A 21,583-nucleotide genomic window follows, 5' to 3' on the forward strand; every position below is an offset into this window, starting at 1 on the left:
TTAGTTTCATCCTGCCGCTATATGCGATCCTTCATCTGCAAAATCAAAGTAAATACGTCACTAGTACTGGGAGTATAAGAATTCATAGCAGAGGAAGATGGAGGTTTAGAGTTAGTAGGAGTTGGTCTCTTCTCAGCATTCTTCTGGGATCCTGCCGGTGGAGGAGGCAGAGTGTTCTGAGACGAGGTGACTGCAGACATCGTCGTGGACATGTTTTTCAATGATGAAGCCATGTAATTCTTTGAAATGATTTCAAACAAAAGGTTTTCTTATGAATGAAGCACCAATTGCCCCACGGTGGGCGCCAAACTGTTTTGGTCAAAAATCACACAAAGGATAATGCAACCAAACTCTATGTAAACGGGGTATGATGCTTGGTTTGTTGAAAAAGTAAAGGATCACTTTCACTATGAAATATGCAAAGACACAATGATTTATACGAGGAAAAAGCCCTTGATCAATGTATGATCTCCGGCATAAAAAACCTCGGGTGATGGCAACTACCGATCACCAAACTTTAATATAAGAAAAATAGTTACAACTTCGGATGATAATGAGCTGGGTACAAGGATCACTATAGTTTCGAGTGTCTAAGCGTGTGAGAATTGTGTTGTCTGTTCTTCCGAATGGGGAAGAGTGTTATATATACGAGTGTAGGTGACCTATTTTAGGTAAAAAGACTAATAATCAGCTCATTACCCCTTTAGAAACAAAAGTAAATCTAGCCTAAATTATCGCCCTTAAATCATGCCAAGTTTCCATATCCTTCACAACGTCCATCTCCGATTAAGCACATGCTATAGTTGTAAAGACGCGTCCTGTGATTGTGATGCTTAAGAGCGGATCCTGCTAGATGTCCTGCAAAACAACATTAAATTCAACGAAAGCAACTGTTAGCATGAGGATCCTAGGATGGTCCATGATCCTGATCCTGGAACTCTGCTGAGGATCACTATCTGCCAAAGAAACAAGGATCACTGGTTAGGATCACACGTGAGGATCATGTATTGTAAAAATCCAGCCCTAACAATAAGGATCAAGGATCCTTAATTGTTTAACTTTGAAAACCTGAAAAATAGAACATAACTTGGGACTAAGCCAATATAAAAGATAAGTTAGTAACTGGGGACATGCCCAAAGGATAACTGGGGACAAGCCCGAAGGATAACTGGGGACAAGCCCAAAGGATAACTGGGGACAAGCCCAAAGGATAACTGGGGACAAGCCCGAAGGATAACTGGGGACAAGCCCAAGGATCATATGTAAACTGGAGTATGGCCCTCACTGGCGACTATCCAAACTTAGTGACATGAAAATGCCAAAACCTTAGCTAACGTGAAAACGTTAGAAACCTTAGGAACGGATGTATGGTACGTCTACCATTATACGTAGGATCCTAGGTATAGCCAGTACGATGAGGTTATCAGCCCCTAAAGCGAGTACTGGTCCCAAAGACGTGAACTATACCAGGATCATCGTGCGCTACAGGCGAAAACTAGGGACAAGCCCAAGGGTAACTGGGGACAAGCCCAAGGATCTGAGTTGCTTTTGAAGATTCTTAGTGATATGCTGAGGATACCTGGACTATCAGAACTCAAATTTTCGTGAGAGGAGGATGAAGGATACATGATCCTTATCCTTAGGTAAAAATAAGAAAAATGGAATAGTTTAGGATTGGGACTTTACCAGAGTAAGGATCATTGACATCACTGGGATCCTTCGAGGATGCTTTCAATGTAAGGATCATATGTGCCAGGAGGATCCTGCTCACATGAAATATTTCTTTAAGTGAACAGCATTCCAGGCTCTTGGTAACAAATTTCCTTCCATGGTTAGCAATCTATATGCCCCCTTTCCTGCTTCGGCTTCAATCAAGTAAGGGCCTTCCCACTTTGGTGCCAATTTCCCATCAGCAGGATTGATGGTGTTTTGGAATGCTTTCCTCAATACCATATCCCCAACTTGAAATTTCCTTATCCTGACATTTTTGTTGTAAGCACCAGCCATTCTTTGTTGGTAGCTCGCCATCCTTATCCTAGCCAGATCCCTGATTTCTGTCACACCCCGACCACGTAGAACATACAAAACGTGGTGGAAACGTCGGGGAGTGTTGTAACAGAATCAATTGTTTCAAATCCATGGCGAATGAAGTTTCGTTTTATAAATCAAACATGAAGGTTTACATTGTCTAAACAAGAATCAAAGTGTACATAACATAAATTAACTAGTTCTTGTCTCGTTTTAAGTCACTAAGGCACAGGTCCGCCTAAGTATGTCTTGATAAGTCCTATGCATCATCTCCTGAAAACACATGTGAAAATAGGTACGTCAGCATAAAAATGCCTGTGAGATACATTGGTTTTGTGAAAACGGAATTCATGACTTGAGTTTGAGAAAATGTTTAGTCATGAACCTCGTATTTTGCTTTGTCTTGTAAATCATTTGAAAAACGGTAAGATGAAATGATATGTATAAATAAGGGAACAATGCATGGTTAACTGAATAACCATGTAAAAAGAGTTTGTATAAGATTTGTTGTTTGTAAATCAATGTCTTGTGAAAAGTGTGTTATTTGTATAAAATGTTCTATGTTTCAAATTGAAATGATTCAAATAACACTACGATATGTAATACCATACAAACACTTATATATAGGAAGTACCAGCGGCGTATCCACCATGCTTGTATCATATTACACATGTCTCGTTACTTAAATCACTTACTCAAACCAAACCATCAAGATGAAATGTTTAACAACGGTAGAAATGTTCATGTATAGTCAAATGTCTATTGTCAAATGTAATCCATGTCAACGGATACAACTGGTTTACACGGTTCAATGGTTACAGACGGTTCATGAAATTGAAGGGTTAAGACGGTTCACATAGTCAAATGGTTACAACGGTTCAAAATGTAGTGTAATGTGTTCATATGCTGGATGAGCATATGCAACAGTAATGCAATGTGAAACAATGTACTACGTATGCACACAATGGGCGTACGTAGCATGAAATGTATTGTAGAGTACAACGGTTCAAAATGTAGTGTGATGTGTTCATATGCTGGATGAGCATATGCAACAGTAATGCAATGTGAAACAATGTACTACGTATGCACACAATGGGCGTACGTAGCATGAAATGTATTGTAGAGTACAACGGTTCAAAATGTAGTGTGATGTGTTCATATGCTGGATGAGCATATGCAACAGTAATGCAATGTGCAACAATGTACTAAGTATGCACACAATGGGCATACATAGCATGTAATGTAAAACAATGTACTAAGTACGCACACGATGGACATACATAGCATAAACACAATGAAATCATGTACTATATATGTACTATTGAACGTAGCAAGTATATGATGTGAAAACAGGAAAGCATGAAAGTAACAGATAGGCACATGTGTTTCACCCCAAAACAGTTTAGAAAACAGTAAAAGAGGGGTTCAATGTACTCACATTGACTCCTCGAAAACATGTAAAAGATGGGGTTCAATGTACTCACCTGAGATTGCTTTGAGTTCCTTGTATAATAACCAGATAATGCTAAAGATCACGGGATATTAAACGGCACCTAATAGGTAGCTATGTTAATATACCGGACCAAATCGGAAGGATCGGACAGTACGCGGGTTCGAAAACCAAACGAGTATGGAGACTCGTGTAATATGGTTTAACAAAGCCTACATACTAAAATGAAACTTAACCTAAGTGCTTACGGTCCATCACGACCCGTTTAGGTAGCTTACGCTACCCTAACGCGTCGTTCGCGTAGAACGCGTCTGGAACGCCTAACATCGTGACCACAAGGTATAACCTCGGAAGGTTATAGCTATGGTCACCTAATGTGTTTGGTCAGGTCCTAATGACCGACCAAATGGGTCGGGTTCGAAAGCATAAGCGATGGTTTAGATCGCTTACCTTACGACCCTATATAAGCACTAAACTAAAAGTGACGAGCTAAGCATGTTAGAACATGCTTAACTAAGTTTAGAAACAGGTTTGACATCAAAACAAACGGCTTTGATGCCCACGAGTAGTTTGGTTACAAAATATGCAAGAATGCACATTTTGGCCGAAACTACGACTCGTCACCGAGCCTAGATAACGTGGTGATCAGTAGGTATGGTCACTACGGACCATGACCATCGTGATCACGCTCATGTTATGAAGTTCCATGAACTTCGCATCGACCATAAGCTGGTCAATGCAGAAAGTCAACAAAACGTTGACTTTCGGACTCGAAAAGCGAATAAAAGAGCGAAAGAAGACTTACGGAGGGTCCCCGAGTGCTAATCAAGACCAAATAGCTCAGGTATGAAACAATGGTTTCAACTTAGAGCTTTAGATCTGATTTTGTGGGTTTTTACTCAAATGGGGGGGGGTATTTATAGGAAAGGTGGAATCGTTAGGATCGTTTTATCGAATATCGTGCCTTGATCTCATGCGTACATGTGTCCAGGGGTTAGATTCAGTGAACTTGACCCTTGGCCCTTCATTTGGGTGAAAAGGCATCGCCCTTTGATCGAACGAAAGGCCAGATTCTGCATTAAATGCAAAATCTTCTGTCAGACATGTTCACGCGGCCCGCCTCATGTTTTGGGCATTCCTTACGCGGGCCGCCTGGCCCCTCTGATCTGCACCACTTGCAGAATTTACATATTTGGCCCCTGTTGCGTGTTTAAGCTATTTCCAGCCCTTCTAAGACCTGTAAAGCCATCTTTAAGGCCCTAAAATGATGCCTAAACATTGTGGACATGAAACATGCCCAAAAATATGTCGGATGTCGGTTCGTTTGGCCGTACGATCGCGATGTTCGCTTAATTACGACGGAATGCGCATAAGCGTGAAAGACGATCCAAATGACGCGACAAATGGATTTTTCTCATGCCAAACACTAAGGCATAATATAAGGATGCTTACATAAATTTTTGGATGTCCGGATGTATTCAGAACGTAAGTTATGCGCGAAAGTGCAAACTTAGGCACTTTTTGACACTTTTAGTCCCTGAATGATCCAAAAGTTTGTTTTAGCATACCAAACCTCTCAAAGCCTATTTCTAAGCTATGTAAAGGATATTTATGGTACGTTTAACTTATGGACATGTCCCGGAATGTTCGTTACACTTCAAATTGGCATACTTTCGCAGTTTGTCAAGTTTAGTCCCTGTAAGCGAATTAACTTGTTTTTGCTATACCAAAGCCTTCAAAACTTATTTCTAAGTTATGTAAAGGTTATTTAAGGTATGTTGAGTATATGTTGATGTTCCGGAGTATTTGTCGCATTAAACTGAGTACGTTTACGCACCAGTTTGCGTATAATGCTCTAGAAAGCAATGTAGAGTTTGAAATTGAACAATAATTGATATGTGCAAAACATACACATATTTATACAAGATCCCAAGTATGAAATACAATATTTCATCGGCTTGGTATTTGTTTGATGTCGCGGTGACACAGGTGTCACAGTCTCCCCTACTTTAGGAAATTTCGTCCCGAAATTTATTCGTAGGAGTCTATTTGTGAATTTGCCAAATAACCACCAATGATATGTAAGGCAATATCTTGTCATTTCCTTAACGGTCATTCTTCCGAAACGAAAATGAACAGACGGGTCATTTTCAATGGTTGCTTCATCAGAATTGGAAATGAAGGATTACACAACGGATATTCATTTCCTCAACGGATAATCTTTAGAAACGAAAATGAACAAACGGGGTCATCTTCAACGGTTGCTTCCTCAGAGTTGGAAATGAAGTATTACACAACGGATATTCATTTCCTCAACGGATAATCTTCAGAAACGAAAATGAACAAACGGGGTCATCTTCAACGGTTGCTTCCTCAGAGTTGGAAATGAAGTATTACACAACGGATATTCATCTCCTCAACGGATAATCTTCAGAAACGAAAATGAACTAACGGAGTCATCTTCAACGGTTGCTTCCTCAGAGTTGGAAATGAAGGATTACACAACGGATATTCATTTCCTCAACGGATAATCTTCAGAAACGAAAATGAACAAACGGGGTCATCTTCAACGGTTGCTTCCTCAGAGTTGGAAATGAAGTATTACACAACGGATATTCATTTCCTCAACGGATAATCTTCAGAAACGAAAATGAACAAACGGGGTCATCTTCAACGGTTGCTTCCTCAGAGTTGGAAATGAAGGATTACACAACGGATATTCATTCCCTCAACGGATAATCTTCAGAAACGAAAATGAACAAACGGAGTCATTTTCAACGGTTGCTTCCTCAGAGTTGGAAATGAAGTATTACACAACGAATATTCATTTCCTCGACGGATAATCTTCAGAAACGAAAATGAACAAACGGGGTCATCTTCAACGGTTGCTTCCTCAGAGTTGGAAATGAAGGATTACACAACGGATATTCATTCCCTCAACGGATAATCTTCAGAAACGAAAATGAACAAACGGAGTCATTTTCCTCGACGGGTATTCTTCAGATTTGGAAATGAAGGATAAACGGATATTCATTTCCTCAACGGATATTCTTCAGAAGTGAAAAATGAATAGCTAGTTCATTTTTCCTCAACGGATGCTTCATAAGAATTGGAAATGAATAGGGTTAACTCTAGACACATGACAGAACTTGCTGTGATTTCTGTGCACTAAATTCCATAATTATGTATGCATCCATAATTACGTAATCCCTTGCACAGTCCGCACAGTTTGTTTTGTAATGTTTTGGGGAAGGATATCAAACTTGTGACGAGGGTGACTAGACTTCCATCGGTTCCTTTTAATTAGATCGACAGGGGATCCTCTTGGTTAGGCCACCAAGGAGTCCTTTCAGCTATATCATCACATGATATCCCTAACCAGATTTTTGGATGAATCTGTTTAGCTAGACCACTCAAGGGGTCTAATTATGAAGTAGTGCTTTATAATCCGAGGGACTTAACTATAACATAGAAGTCCATTGAGGATTTTAAGTAATACCTTTGGGCATCCTACTATGAATCTCTTGTACACGGATATGTAAGATTCTACGAAGATTTGGATAACATAATTTGGATAACACAACAATACATAAGGAAACACATAAGCACATAGTCACATAATTGTTTAATTTGATCATAATTTGTTATTAACTTGTTATCGATTGAATACGGATATGGAAACCTGTCGACGGATCTCAATGTTCACTGGAATCTATCTGAGAAGATAGAAAGATCTCCCAAAATTCGATTTTTGATTACAAGGAATCACCACATTCGAATGAAGGTATACAACAATTAAAGACTTACGGGAAATTCCTAGGTACCCTATTAAGGATTTATAGTGGTACCTTGGGTATTCGTCTTGTGTTGTAACCTGCGCCTTGTACTTCGTTTCCTTAGAATAAACGGGTACTTAGGAATTCCGTGGAAGACGCAAGCGATTATAGAATGGGAGAATTTTGGGGGTAGTTTGTTCTTCAAGGAATACGGTTCCTTGATTGTCGGTATTGCAAGGGATATGTCGTTTATACATGCAACCATAGAAATACATTGCAATGTAAATGAAAGATTTATTTATAAACAACGATATCAACTGTTCCTTGGATCTTGACAACAAAAGAAACTTAATACATAAGACATGATTATTTCTAAACGATGTTGTCTTCTAGTCAGTCGGGTGATCATCCTTGTGCTGGATTTGCATTAGCGAGCTTTGGGCAATTTCTTCGGAAATGACCCATCTCGCCACAGTTGAAACAAGAACCTGGTAGGAAACGACCTTGAGCGGGATTGTTGCCAGCTTGGTTTGGTGCAGCTGCAGCTGGGCAGATTCTTGTTGTATGGCCTATGAGTCCACAAGTTTGGCATTTGCGGCACTGTACATTAGCGTGATGATGGAGGCTACATTGGTTGCACAAGGGTGCAGTTCCATTATATGGTTTTCTAGCAGGGGGTTGAGCTGGTTGGTTGTGGACGGCTTGACCATTGTGAGCGACCACGGCGAAGTTCTGAGAAGCCTTTCGCTTCCTTGACTTCTTAGGAGATTCAGTCTGTTCATCCATGGTCTTTGATTCCTCGATTGGGTTCGATTCCCCGGCCGATTTCTTGTCACCTTTTCGAAAAAGTTTATGCTTTCTGATCTGCGATTCAGTCAAGGTTGCAGATAGCTCAATGGCCTGACGGAGTGTGGTAGGGTTGCTACCAGTGATAATGTCTTGTACCGAGTCAGGCAGGCCGTCGATGTACCTTTCGATAGCCTTGTCGAGTGGGGCGACCATAGTCGGGCAAAGTAGACTCAACTCCTCAAACCTATCAGTATATGCCCTGTGTTCGCCACTATCTTGTTTCAAATCATCAAACTCCTTCTCCAACGCTCGTTGTTCATGACGAGGACAAAACTCTCTCATCATAAGTGCTCTCAGTTCAGCCCATGTTTGTGCTAGAGCAACATCTGCACCACGGTCTCTCATTACCCCGTTCCACCATGTAAGAGCCCTCTTCTGAAACACACTCGAAGAAAACTCGACCTTGCGATTTTCCGGACACTACACGTGGCGAAAGGTATTCTCGATGCTCTCGAACCATTGGAGAAGCCCAGTTGCTCCCTCAGAACCACTAAACTTGAGTGGTTTAGCCGAGTTAAAGCTCTTGAAATTGCATGTACCATTGTTGTTGTTGTTGGCTTGGTTCCATTGAGCAAAGAGATTTGGGAATTGAGCAGCCATCTGCTGCGCAATAATTTCTGCCAGCTCGGCAGTTGCTATCTGGTGTTCGCGTCGAGGAGGCATTCTAAAAGAGGAAAACATGAAAGGAAACAAATAAAATGGTATTGGGTAAGAATAGGAGGTTACAATCACTGACCATAATCACGGTTGATGGTCACTTGTTTGAATCATGAAGCAAACAAACAACACCAAGGCTGAATCAAAGCAAATAGATCCTCATAGTGTATCGAGAAGACATGCTCGCCTATAAGTGGACACTCACCCCAAGAGTTCCCAGGTAAGAGTGACTGGTCCGATTATGTGGATTTGTACGAACACTCTAACCTTAGACAGAAAACCCAGGGTACAGGCATTCACTCTTCCAGTTCGCACGTGTTCACACTAGTTAGGACCCAAAACTTTGATGGGAGTTTTGAAAATTCAAAGGGGTTCAAAAACCTTATAACAGAGGGTTCAAAACCTAGTAATCAATCATCCTAGAACAGATGATTGGTTTTCAAATCGGTTTTGAAATTTATGTTCTTGTTGTGGTCGTCGCCTAAGGATAGGTGACGGTATTGTTTTGAGACTAAACGCAAGTAAACTCGCGTTAGGTTCCTAGGAAGGTTATAGACTAGGTCAAAGCATTACTAATAACCTAATTCCCTATAACCATTGGCTCTGATACCATCTTTTCTGTCACACCCCGACCACGTAGAACATACAAAACGTGGCGGAAACGTCGGGGAGTGTTGTAACAGAATCAATTGTTTCAAATCCATGGCGAATGAAGTTTCGTTTTATAAATCAAACATGAAGGTTTACATTGTCTAAACAAGAATCAAAGTGTACATAACATAAATTAACTAGTTCTTGTCTCGTTTTAAGTCACTAAGGCACAGGTCCGCCTAAGTATGTCTTGATAAGTCCTATGCATCATCTCCTGAAAACACATGTGAAAAGAGGTACGTCAGCATAAAAATGCCTGTGAGATACATTGGTTTTGTGAAAACGGAATTCATGACTTGAGTTTGAGAAAATGTTTAGTCATGAACCTCGTATTTTGCTTTGTCTTGTAAATCATTTGAAAAACGGTAAGATGAAATGATATGTATAAATAAGGGAACAATGCATGGTTAACTGAATAACCATGTAAAAAGAGTTTGTATAAGATTTGTTGTTTGTAAATCAATGTCTTGTGAAAAGTGTGTTATTTGTATAAAATGTTCTATGTTTCAAATTGAAATGATTCAAATAACACTACGATATGTAATACCATACAAACACTTATATATAGGAAGTACCAGCGGCGTATCCACCATGCTTGTATCATATTACACATGTCTCGTTACTTAAATCACTTACTCAAACCAAACCATCAAGATGAAATGTTTAACAACGGTAGAAATGTTCATGTATAGTCAAATGTCTATTGTCAAATGTAATCCATGTCAACGGATACAACTGGTTTACACGGTTCAATGGTTACAGACGGTTCATGAAATTGAAGGGTTAAGACGGTTCACATAGTCAAATGGTTACAACGGTTCAAAATGTAGTGTAATGTGTTCATATGCTGGATGAGCATATGCAACAGTAATGCAATGTGAAACAATGTACTACGTATGCACACAATGGGCGTACGTAGCATGAAATGTATTGTAGAGTACAACGGTTCAAAATGTAGTGTGATGTGTTCATATGCTGGATGAGCATATGCAACAGTAATGCAATGTGAAACAATGTACTACGTATGCACACAATGGGCGTACGTAGCATGAAATGTATTGTAGAGTACAACGGTTCAAAATGTAGTGTGATGTGTTCATATGCTGGATGAGCATATGCAACAGTAATGCAATGTGCAACAATGTACTAAGTATGCACACAATGGGCATACATAGCATGTAATGTAAAACAATGTACTAAGTACGCACACGATGGACATACATAGCATAAACACAATGAAATCATGTACTATATATGTACTATTGAACGTAGCAAGTATATGATGTGAAAACAGGAAAGCATGAAAGTAACAGATAGGCACATGTGTTTCACCCCAAAACAGTTTAGAAAACAGTAAAAGAGGGGTTCAATGTACTCACATTGACTCCTCGAAAACATGTAAAAGATGGGGTTCAATGTACTCACCTGAGATTGCTTTGAGTTCCTTGTATAATAACCAGATAATGCTAAAGATCACGGGATATTAAACGGCACCTAATAGGTAGCTATGTTAATATACCGGACCAAATCGGAAGGATCGGACAGTACGCGGGTTCGAAAACCAAACGAGTATGGAGACTCGTGTAATATGGTTTAACAAAGCCTACATACTAAAATGAAACTTAACCTAAGTGCTTACGGTCCATCACGACCCGTTTAGGTAGCTTACGCTACCCTAACGCGTCGTTCGCGTAGAACGCGTCTGGAACGCCTAACATCGTGACCACAAGGTATAACCTCGGAAGGTTATAGCTATGGTCACCTAATGTGTTTGGTCAGGTCCTAATGACCGACCAAATGGGTCGGGTTCGAAAGCATAAGCGATGGTTTAGATCGCTTACCTTACGACCCTATATAAGCACTAAACTAAAAGTGACGAGCTAAGCATGTTAGAACATGCTTAACTAAGTTTAGAAACAGGTTTGACATCAAAACAAACGGCTTTGATGCCCACGAGTAGTTTGGTTACAAAATATGCAAGAATGCACATTTTGGCCGAAACTACGACTCGTCACCGAGCCTAGATAACGTGGTGATCAGTAGGTATGGTCACTACGGACCATGACCATCGTGATCACGCTCACGTTATGAAGTTCCATGAACTTCGCATCGACCATAAGCTGGTCAATGTAGAAAGTCAACAAAACGTTGACTTTCGGACTCGAAAAGCGAATAAAAGAGCGAAAGAAGACTTACGGAGGGTCCCCGAGTGCTAATCAAGACCAAATAGCTCAGGTATGAAACAATGGTTTCAACTTAGAGCTTTAGATCTGATTTTGTGGGTTTTTACTCAAATGGGGGGGGTATTTATAGGAAAGGTGGAACCGTTAGGATCGTTTTATCGAATATCGTGCCTTGATCTCATGCGTACATGTGTCCAGGGGTTAGATTCAGTGAACTTGACCCTTGGCCCTTCATTTGGGTGAAAAGGCATCGCCCTTTGATCGAACGAAAGGCCAGATTCTGCATTAAATGCAAAATCTTCTGTCAGACATGTTCACGCGGCCCGCCTCATGTTTTGGGCAATCCTTACGCGGGCCGCCTGGCCCCTCTGATCTGCACCACTTGCAGAATTTACATATTTGGCCCCTGTTGCGTGTTTAAGCTATTTCCAGCCCTTCTAAGACCTGTAAAGCCATCTTTAAGGCCCTAAAATGATGCCTAAACATTGTGGACATGAAACATGCCCAAAAATATGTCGGATGTCGGTTCGTTTGGCCGTACGATCGCGATGTTCGCTTAATTACGACGGAATGCGCATAAGCGTGAAAGACGATCCAAATGACGCGACGAATGGATTTTTCTCATGCCAAACACTAAGGCATAATATAAGGATGCTTACATAAATTTTTGGATGTCCGGATGTATTCAGAACGTAAGTTATGCGCGAAAGTGCAAACTTAGGCACTTTTTGACACTTTTAGTCCCTGAATGATCCAAAAGTTTGTTTTAGCATACCAAACCTCTCAAAGCCTATTTCTAAGCTATGTAAAGGATATTTATGGTACGTTTAACTTATGGACATGTCCCGGAATGTTCGTTACAGTTCAAATTGGCATACTTTCGCAGTTTGTCAAGTTTAGTCCCTGTAAGCGAATTAACTTGTTTTTGCTATACCAAAGCCTTCAAAACTTATTTCTAAGTTATGTAAAGGTTATTTAAGGTATGTTGAGTATATGTTGATGTTCCGGAGTATTTGTCGCATTAAACTGAGTACGTTTACGCACCAGTTTGCGTATAATGCTCTAGAAAGCAATGTAGAGTTTGAAATTGAACAATAATTGATATGTGCAAAACATACACATATTTATACAAGATCCCAAGTATGAAATACAATATTTCATCGGCTTGGTATTTGTTTGATGTCGCGGTGACACAGGTGTCACAATTTCCTCAATAGTATCCAAGTCCTGAGCCAAGTTTGCAGCATTTCCTTCAGGATCACGAGTACTTGTTCTAGCAGTTGGAACCACCATTTCTGTTGGGATCACTGCTTCTGCCCCAAACACTAAAGAGAAGGGTGTTTAACCAGTAGCATTCTTGGGAGTTGTCCTATCAGCCCAAAGCACATAAGGCAATTCCTCTGCCCATTTCCCCTTCTTGGATCCAAGTTTCTTCTTCAGATTATTGATGATGATCTTGTTGGATGATTCTGCTTGACCATTGGCTTGTGGGTGGACTGGTGTTGATGTTATCATCTTAATCCCCCAGCTGTCACAAAAGTTAGTAGTTCTGCTCCCAATAAATTGGGAACCATTATCACATACAATTTCAGAAGGAATGCCCAATCTAGTTATGATGTTTCTTTTAATAAAGGATATAACTTCCTTTTCTCTGACTTGGGCAAAAGCTTCAGCCTCTATCCATTTGGAGAAGTAGTCAGTCATAGCAAGCATGAATACTTTTCCACCAGGTGCTTTAGGGAGTTTGCCAACTATATCCATTCCCCATCTCATGAATGGCCAAGAGGATGGTATAGGATGTAGAAGTTCTGCCGGCTGATGAAGGATATTGCTGTGTCTTTGACAAGGATCACACTTCTTAGCATACTCCACAGCATCCCTTTTCATAGTTGGCCAGTAGTATCCTGTCCTTAAGATCCTTGAGAACAATGCCCTGCCCCCAGTGTAGTTTCCACAATCTCCTTCATGGAAGTCTTTTAACACTTCTTGAATTTCAGGATCCTTGATACATCTTAAATATGGTCCTGCAAGAGATCTCTTATATAGCATATTATTCAAGATTGTGAATTGAGATACCTTAATCCTGTAAGCCCTAGGATTTTCTCCCATAGGAATCTCCCCGTGTTGTAAGTAGAGCTAGCACGAATCGTCTTTGCAGCGTAAACTCCTGCTAAATGAATGCCTTTGCTTTGGCTTTGAAAGTCTTTCTGTTCCTGATTCAACTCCTTCATGCCATTGATTGATGCAAGTCTTTTTCCTTGTGTAAGAGATATTCCATCAAGTTTATAGACATGATAGGTGAGATCCATGATCCTGAATAAGATTGAGTATCCTCACTAGGGATCATTGCAGTATCCTCTTCTATTTCCATGGCCACCTGTTTTTCAATAGCAGGAGCCAGGATATGGATGATGGGGATACTTATATCCTCTGGGATCTTCAAAGATGATCCTAGATTGGCCAATGCATCAGCTTCTGTATTTTCCTCCCTTGGTACCTGTGACAAACTGAAAGAAACAAAGGAGAGTGCCAATTCTTTGACTATCTCTAAATATTTGGTTAGTTTTTCACCTTTCACAGCATAGGATCCATTAAAGTGATTAGTGATTAACAATGAATCCACGTATACCTCAAGATACCTGATCCTCATATGCTTAGCAATTTGTAAGTCAACGATTAAGGCTTCATATTCAGCCTCATTATTAGTGGCTTGGAATTCACAAGCTATGGAATGGGGTATTATGTCCCCCTGTGGCGATTTTAGTAGTATGCCGAGCCCTGTGCCTTTGATATTTGAGGATCAGTCAGTATGTAGTATCCAAGGATCCTTGGTCTCATCCAGCTGCTGGACCTCCAATTCGGCTTCCTTTTGTAGATCACTACTGAAATCAGCCATAAAGTCTGCTAATGCTTGGGATTTGATGGCTGTTCTGGGCTCATATCTTATATCATGGGCACTAAGCTTTACTGCCCACTTAGCCATTCTTCCAGACATCTCTGGTTTCCTGAGGACATTCTTAATTGGGAAATTAGTTCTAACAACAATAACATGTGTTTCAAAATAATGTCTTAGTTTAGTAGATGCCATAATCAGTGAAAGAATAAGTTTTTCAAGGTGTGAGTGTTAGGGCTGGATTTTTATGACTTATGATCCTTACATGTGATCCTAACCAGTGATCCTTGTTTCTTTGGCAGATAGTGATCCTCAGAAGAGTTCCAGGATCAGGATCACGGAGTATCCTAGGGATCCTCATACTAACGATTGTTCTTTTTGGATTTAATGTTGTCTTGCAGGAATTTCGAGTAGGATCCGCTCTTTGCAACATAAACAAGGAACTCGTCACGACAACTTTGGCATATGCATAATCAAAGATGGACGTTGTGGACGATATGGAAACTCAGCTTAATTTAAGGGCGATAATTTAGGCTAGATTTACTTCTATTCCTAAAGGGGTAACGAGCTAATAGTTAGGTTATTTACCTAAAATACGACCACACACACTTGTATAAGTAGCACTCTTCAACATTCGAAAGACACAACACACTTCTCACACGCTTTGACACACGATACTATAGTGATCCTTGTACTTAGCTCGTTACCATCCGAAGTTGTAAAAATATTGTTTGTTATATTGAAGCTTGGTGATCGGTAGTTGCCATCACCCGAGGTTTTTTATGCCGGAGATCATTCATTGATCAAGGGCTTTTTCCTCGTATAAATCCTTGTGTCACTTGTGCATTTTACATTTGAGTGATCCTTCACTTTGTTCATCATACCAAGCATCATTCCCCGTTTACATAAAGTTTGGTTGCATTATCTTTAAGTGATTTTTGACCAAAACAGTTTGGCGCCCACCGTGGGGCAATTGGTGCTTCATTCATAAGGAAATTTTTCTGTTGGTGATCATTCCGGAAGTGTTGCATGGCTTCATCGTTGAAGAATACTTCCACAGCAATGTCTGCAGTCAATTCATCTAATGGCATTCCACCTTTGCCTCCACCACCCGCTGGATCTCAGAAAAATGCTGAGAAGAGACCAACTCCTATCTCCTCTAAACCATCATCTTCTGCTCTAACTTCTTCTGTTCCCAGTACTAGTGATATATTTACTTTGATTTTGCAGATGAGGGATCGTATGCAGCAGCAGGATTAAACTAATGACAGGATCCTCAAGGAAATCGGAGATCTCAAAAGGCAAAAGAAAACGGCAGAGGATCATTCCCCACTAATGCCCAAATCTTTGAATTTTGATACTCCGATGATTACTTCTCAGCCATCAGAGGTCCCAGACGTTCAGCACATGTGGGGATCAAGAGGAGTGCATTTCGGCTCAGCAGTAGTGACTCAGGCATCAGGATCATATTTCCAACCGGCAGGACCTTATACTCAACACGTGGGATCCTTCATGAGCTCAGGATCCTCCTTCGTTCCAGGATCATCCCAGGTTCAAGGATCCTCCTTCGTTCCAGGATCATCCCAGGTTCAAGGATCCTCCTTCGTTCCAGGATTATCCCAGGTTCAAGGATCCTCCTTCGTTCCAGGATCATCCCATATTCAGGGATCCCTTCAGATACCAGGATCCTTGAAGAATTTGCAAACAGGAAGTCCAGATGTCCATCAAGGAGATTTTATTCCAATGCAGACCATTGCTTCCACTGGTCCATCCATCATCCCAGAATCCCAGTAATATGGATTCACATCCAATGTTCCTAACTTGAACCCGATGGGAGGTAACACTTTTAATAATTCTCTTACCACTAACCATGGATTCATGCAGGATACAGGTATCAATCATGCTATGGCAAGAGAACTACAAAAACTGAAGGATATGATATCAAGTGTTCCAGGGGTAGTCAGACCTATCCCGGAGATTGCAGATGGAAGCCATAAGGTATCTCGTTTTGCACCACCAATATGTGATGCTGAGATACCTAAAAGATTCCATATCCCTACTATGAAGCTGTATGATGGTACAACGGATCCTGAGGAACACATAGCACAATACAGGGAAAGGATGGAGATCAATCCAATTCCAGAAAAGCTAAAGGAAGCATGCCTATGCAAAGGATTTGGATCCACTCTTACTGGATCAGCTCTTAAATGGCTGCTAAGTCTTCCCCCTTACTCTATCACTTCGTTTGCTAATTTAGTTAACTTATTCAATAACCAATTTTCTTGTAGCAGAAAATTTGAACGATTGACTAGTGATCTATATAGGATAACTCAGGGTCATAATGAATCATTAAGGGAATATATAACCAAATTTAGTAAAGAATCCTTGGACATTCCCAACTTGGATATGGCCACAGCTGTTGTAACACCCCCAAATTTCCACCTACGGAAACCCCGCGAGGCGTGTTACGCATCAGAGTTCGAGCCACCAATCACATTGAACCAATGATAGATATTTGAATAAGTCATGCCATTAATTACTAATATAAAATGTCAACATGTTATCAATTCTCAAAAGTTGTGTAGCGGAAGCATGTAACCGTTTAGAAATCGTTTCATAATAGTAATCAAATCAATGTATTGTTTATAAGTGAATCCAAGCGTCTCGATCCATGACCACTCCAGCACACCCAGATCGCAAGTCCTTGTTCCCAAACATTAATGACCTACAAGCATGCAAACAAGTGTGTCAGACTACGCTGTTGAGTTCAAGGTTTCGTTAACGTGTTGTGTTACCCGATATATGTTAATGCGATTTAATGTTGCGTTACGATGTTGCTCAAGTTAGTTACCCTAGGGACTACGCCCTTACGTAACCGAGGAGTGTGCCTCTAAACAACCATAGTGAACCCAGATAATTAGTTCACCCCCGTCCTTACGGCCCGGTGTGAGGTTTCCCACCTAATAGCGCTATCAACTAATAACCAAAACCGATTAAGTTGTTTACCCAATGTTTCCCTTCCAAATGTTTACCAGTTGTCCCAAACCACCGGGACGCATGCTTGAGAAAATGCAATGAACTCACCTGGGGTTGCTCGGTATGATACACGAAAAGATTCAGTTAAGCTACAATGTGATCAACCACGTCCTAGCATGTTTATCACATAAGTCAGGTTTGTATACAAGTATTGCACGTATGTTCTACACAGAGTTAACACGTTACAAACACGTATCGATCACGACAACACTTAATAGTTAAACAATGTATTCAACTTGTGCGATCATCATAAGCCCAATAGTATTTGGTCCAATCATGTTGTGCGATTCTACAAATCCAGCCCAAATAAACATAAGTGGTCCAATAGCGTGTACGGCCCAAATAACAACGTAGGTAACTTGTGCGATCCGGGTAAGGTTGTGCGATGTGACTTGGGCTTGTTCGGCCCAACATATAAGCGGACAATTCAGTTTGTGCGACTCAAAGAGTCTTGTGCAATTGGGGATTCCTTGTGCGATCAGGTCCTCTTGTGCGAATGGATAACTTGTGCGAGTGAGGCCTTGGGCTGTCCGGCCCATTAACACCAACCGGTTATCAACTGTGTGTGGCCCAACATGTTGTGCGATCGGCACCAGCTTGTGCGATCCACAACATATTGTGCGATCATGCAACCTTATTATCTTGTGCGTCCGACTTTGTGCGATTAGTTTTGTTATTTCCGGATTTCATGCTTATCAGTTACAATCACTAATCGGTTTCCTAATTTACCTCCCATCAATTAACACGTTTTCAACCAATCCATCTAGCATGCTATCGATTAAACAAGCATATTTCAATTGTTTCTCAAGAACCCTAATCGAACCATCCGTGAACAACTTAAACATTTAAACTATCCGATTTATATGAACTTGTAGCCGATCAGCATAACTCGATTTACTAACACATCATCAAGCTAACAATCTGAATCTTAGAAGCAAAACAGTGGATTAACATCTTGATCAAAAACCGATTCATATCCTTGATTACTAGCATACATACTAACTTAACAATCACAATATCATCCGTATACAAACACACACACATTAGCCGATTAACAACATGAAACTGATTAGCATTTACACAAATCCGAAAACATATATCCGACTGATTGCTTGCATGAAGGCCGACTCACATACATAAAAGGATATCATCGACATACATACATCTCAATTCATGCGACTGAAACATGTAATCATACATAATCAAAGTATCATCTATTAACAAACAACATCAAGCACTAACCGATTTGTATCCGAAATAAGGAAGGAACAATCCGAATGAAGACGAGATCTTCGAGGAGCTAAGGTTGTTGCCGTCGGCTATGAGAGGAGAGAAAGAAGAGCTAGGGTTTGTGTGTGTGAGAATTGTAACAAGTGAAAGAACAAACCCCTAGATGGATGCTTGTTTACGTGCAAAACAAGTGGGCCGAACCCCATTCGGGTGCCCTATGGACCCGCGTACAAGGTGTAAAGCCCAAATGGCTTTGTGCGATCAAGTGTGGGTGTGTGTCGTTTTGCGTTCGGGTCGTTTCTATACATACTTGCATACCATACACACAATATGAAACACATAACACAATAGCATTCAATACATCAATCATATTAGTCACATAATCAGTCAGGTTCATGAAGTCGTGTCGTGTTCACAAATGTTACACAAAGGTAGGTTCGGAAATTACAAGTTGTCACAGTATCCCCACCTAAAAAGAAATTTCGTCCCGAAATTTGGTACGCACTCACTGAGAAAGTTAGATAAGTTAAAGCTAGGTAGGTTATATTGTTTGCTGGTTTTCCTGGGGTGTCACATCCTCCCCATCTTGAAAGAAATTTCGTCCCGAAATTCACCAGTGATATCAAGAGTCGGTTCAATTCCTTGAACAATTGAGAACATTGAAGTTTTAACATATCCTTTCGTTCCTACGTGAACTTCAATCCACGTGTTGAAGCTTAACAAGCCTTCACGACTGTCATATGACTCATGCTAGCAAACCTTGACTTCTTAGTCCATGTCTTCGATAGATTCCCTGATATATACAACTGATCTGATAGCCTCAAATTCCGGTAAGGGTATCACCAGGCTTTCATCGGGCAACCACTGCCTTAAGCCTAGGGCATACATACCATTACGATAGTTATCCCGTTTCATCAATTAGCCTGAGTTTGTGAGCCAAGTCACCGTTTGTTCCAGTAATCCGAATGTCTCACACGTCGGAAAGTAAGCTTGCCAAAGAATGGGACCCAAATGCGTCCAGTTACGTAGTAAGCGCCGTCTGCCTTCTGTTCTAATCGCTGTCGTGAGCCACGTATGGCTTCAGCTTTGACATTTGCGGGTTGCAATGCTTCTACCTGAGCATTTCGTATTTGTGCTGGAAGGCTAGGCTGAATCGTAAGCTGTAGCGCTCGCACGCGCCGAGGTAAAGTGTCCTTCCGACTGAGGGCGTCAGCCACAACATTGGCCTTGCCTGGATGGTACTTGATAGCGCATTCGTAATCGTTCAGTAGTTCAACCCATCATCGTTGACGCATGTTCGAATCCTCCTGCTTAAGAATATACTCGAGACTCCTGTGATCGGTGTAAATCGTGCACCTGGTACCGTACAGGTAGTGTCGCCATATCTTAAGCGCGAAAACTGCAGATCTCAGCTCTAAATCGTGCGTCGTGTAGTTCCGTTCATGAATCTCGTAAGCAATGACCTTGTCGCGCTGCATTAACACACATCCAAGACCTTGGATGGATGCGTCACAATATCCTACGAAATCGTCCGTGCCCTCTGGCAATGAGAGAATAGGTGCGCCGCAAAGCCTATCCTTTAGGTGCTGAAAAGCAGTCTCCTGGGGATCTCCCCACGGTAGGTGACACCCTTCTGTGCCAGTAGTGTAAGTGGCTGCGCAATCTTCGAGAAATCCTTGATAAACCGTCTGTAGTAACCTGCCAAACCCAAGAATTGGCGTATCTCCGTTGGCGTACGTGGTGCAGGCTAGTTTCTGGTTGAACCTCCCTTGGATGGATCGACATGGACCCCATCCTTGTTCACTACGTGTCCTAAGAAGTGGACTTCACGAAGCCAGAAGTCACATTTCGAAAACTTGGCGTACAGCTGTTCCTTCCGAAGAAGCTCCAAAATAAGGCGTAGATGTTGCTCGTGTTCCTCCTGACTCTTGGAGTAGATCAGAATGTCGTCGATGTAGACAATGAAGAACTTGTCAAGATAGGGTTTGCGCACCCTGTTCACAAGGTTCATAAATACGGTAGGTGCGTTCAATAATATTAAACCATCCATCATATCAAACATAAAGTATAGTAGTTAAATTAATTCATAAAACCCAATACGATTGATGTTCAAACCAAACTTTGTCTGAGTAGCGAAAACATAATAATGAAAACCCAAAATAAGTTATAAGTTCAAATATCGTTCATTGCGTCCCCTTGTCCTAACACGAAAGCTCGACCTCTTGCCTCGTTGCCATTGTTGTTGTTTCCAGCATTGTCGTTAGTCGGGCGATTGTTGGTGTTGGCGTTCTGGTTTAACTGGGGGCAGTCCCGTTTAAAGTGACCCTCATCACCACACTGATAGCACCCCTTCCTGAAACTCTGGTTCTGCTGGGGTGGTTGCCCCTGTTGTCCTTGGTTTTGCTGGTTCTGTTGCTGCTGGTGTTTGGGTTGTGAGGTCCTACAATCCCTGGCCTCATGGCCTGGCTTACCACACTTGTTACACGTCCGACCACACGGCCCCCAATGATGATAGCCACACCTGTTGCATCGTGGCTTTCTCCCTGCATACGAACCCTGGCTGTGGTCACTTCCCTGGCCTTGATTGACAGAAGACGACTGGCTGATGTTGCGGTTACTGTTGTCTGGCCTTTTCTGAGTCTGGCCCGCACTAGATGCTTTGTCATAATCACTCCACTTCCGCTTGTTATCATTAGCGGACGCAGTGGAAGTGGGTGTAGCAGCAGTAGTGGCTGAAATACGCGGGGGTAACGAATCGCTCTCTACTTCTTGGTCCACAATCTTATGAGTCAGACGAACGATCTGTGTCAGATCATTGAGATGGGCTGCA

The sequence above is a fragment of the Helianthus annuus genome, chromosome 10 (genome assembly GCF_002127325.2).
Source record: "Helianthus annuus cultivar XRQ/B chromosome 10, HanXRQr2.0-SUNRISE, whole genome shotgun sequence".
NCBI lineage: Eukaryota > Viridiplantae > Streptophyta > Magnoliopsida > Asterales > Asteraceae > Helianthus > Helianthus annuus.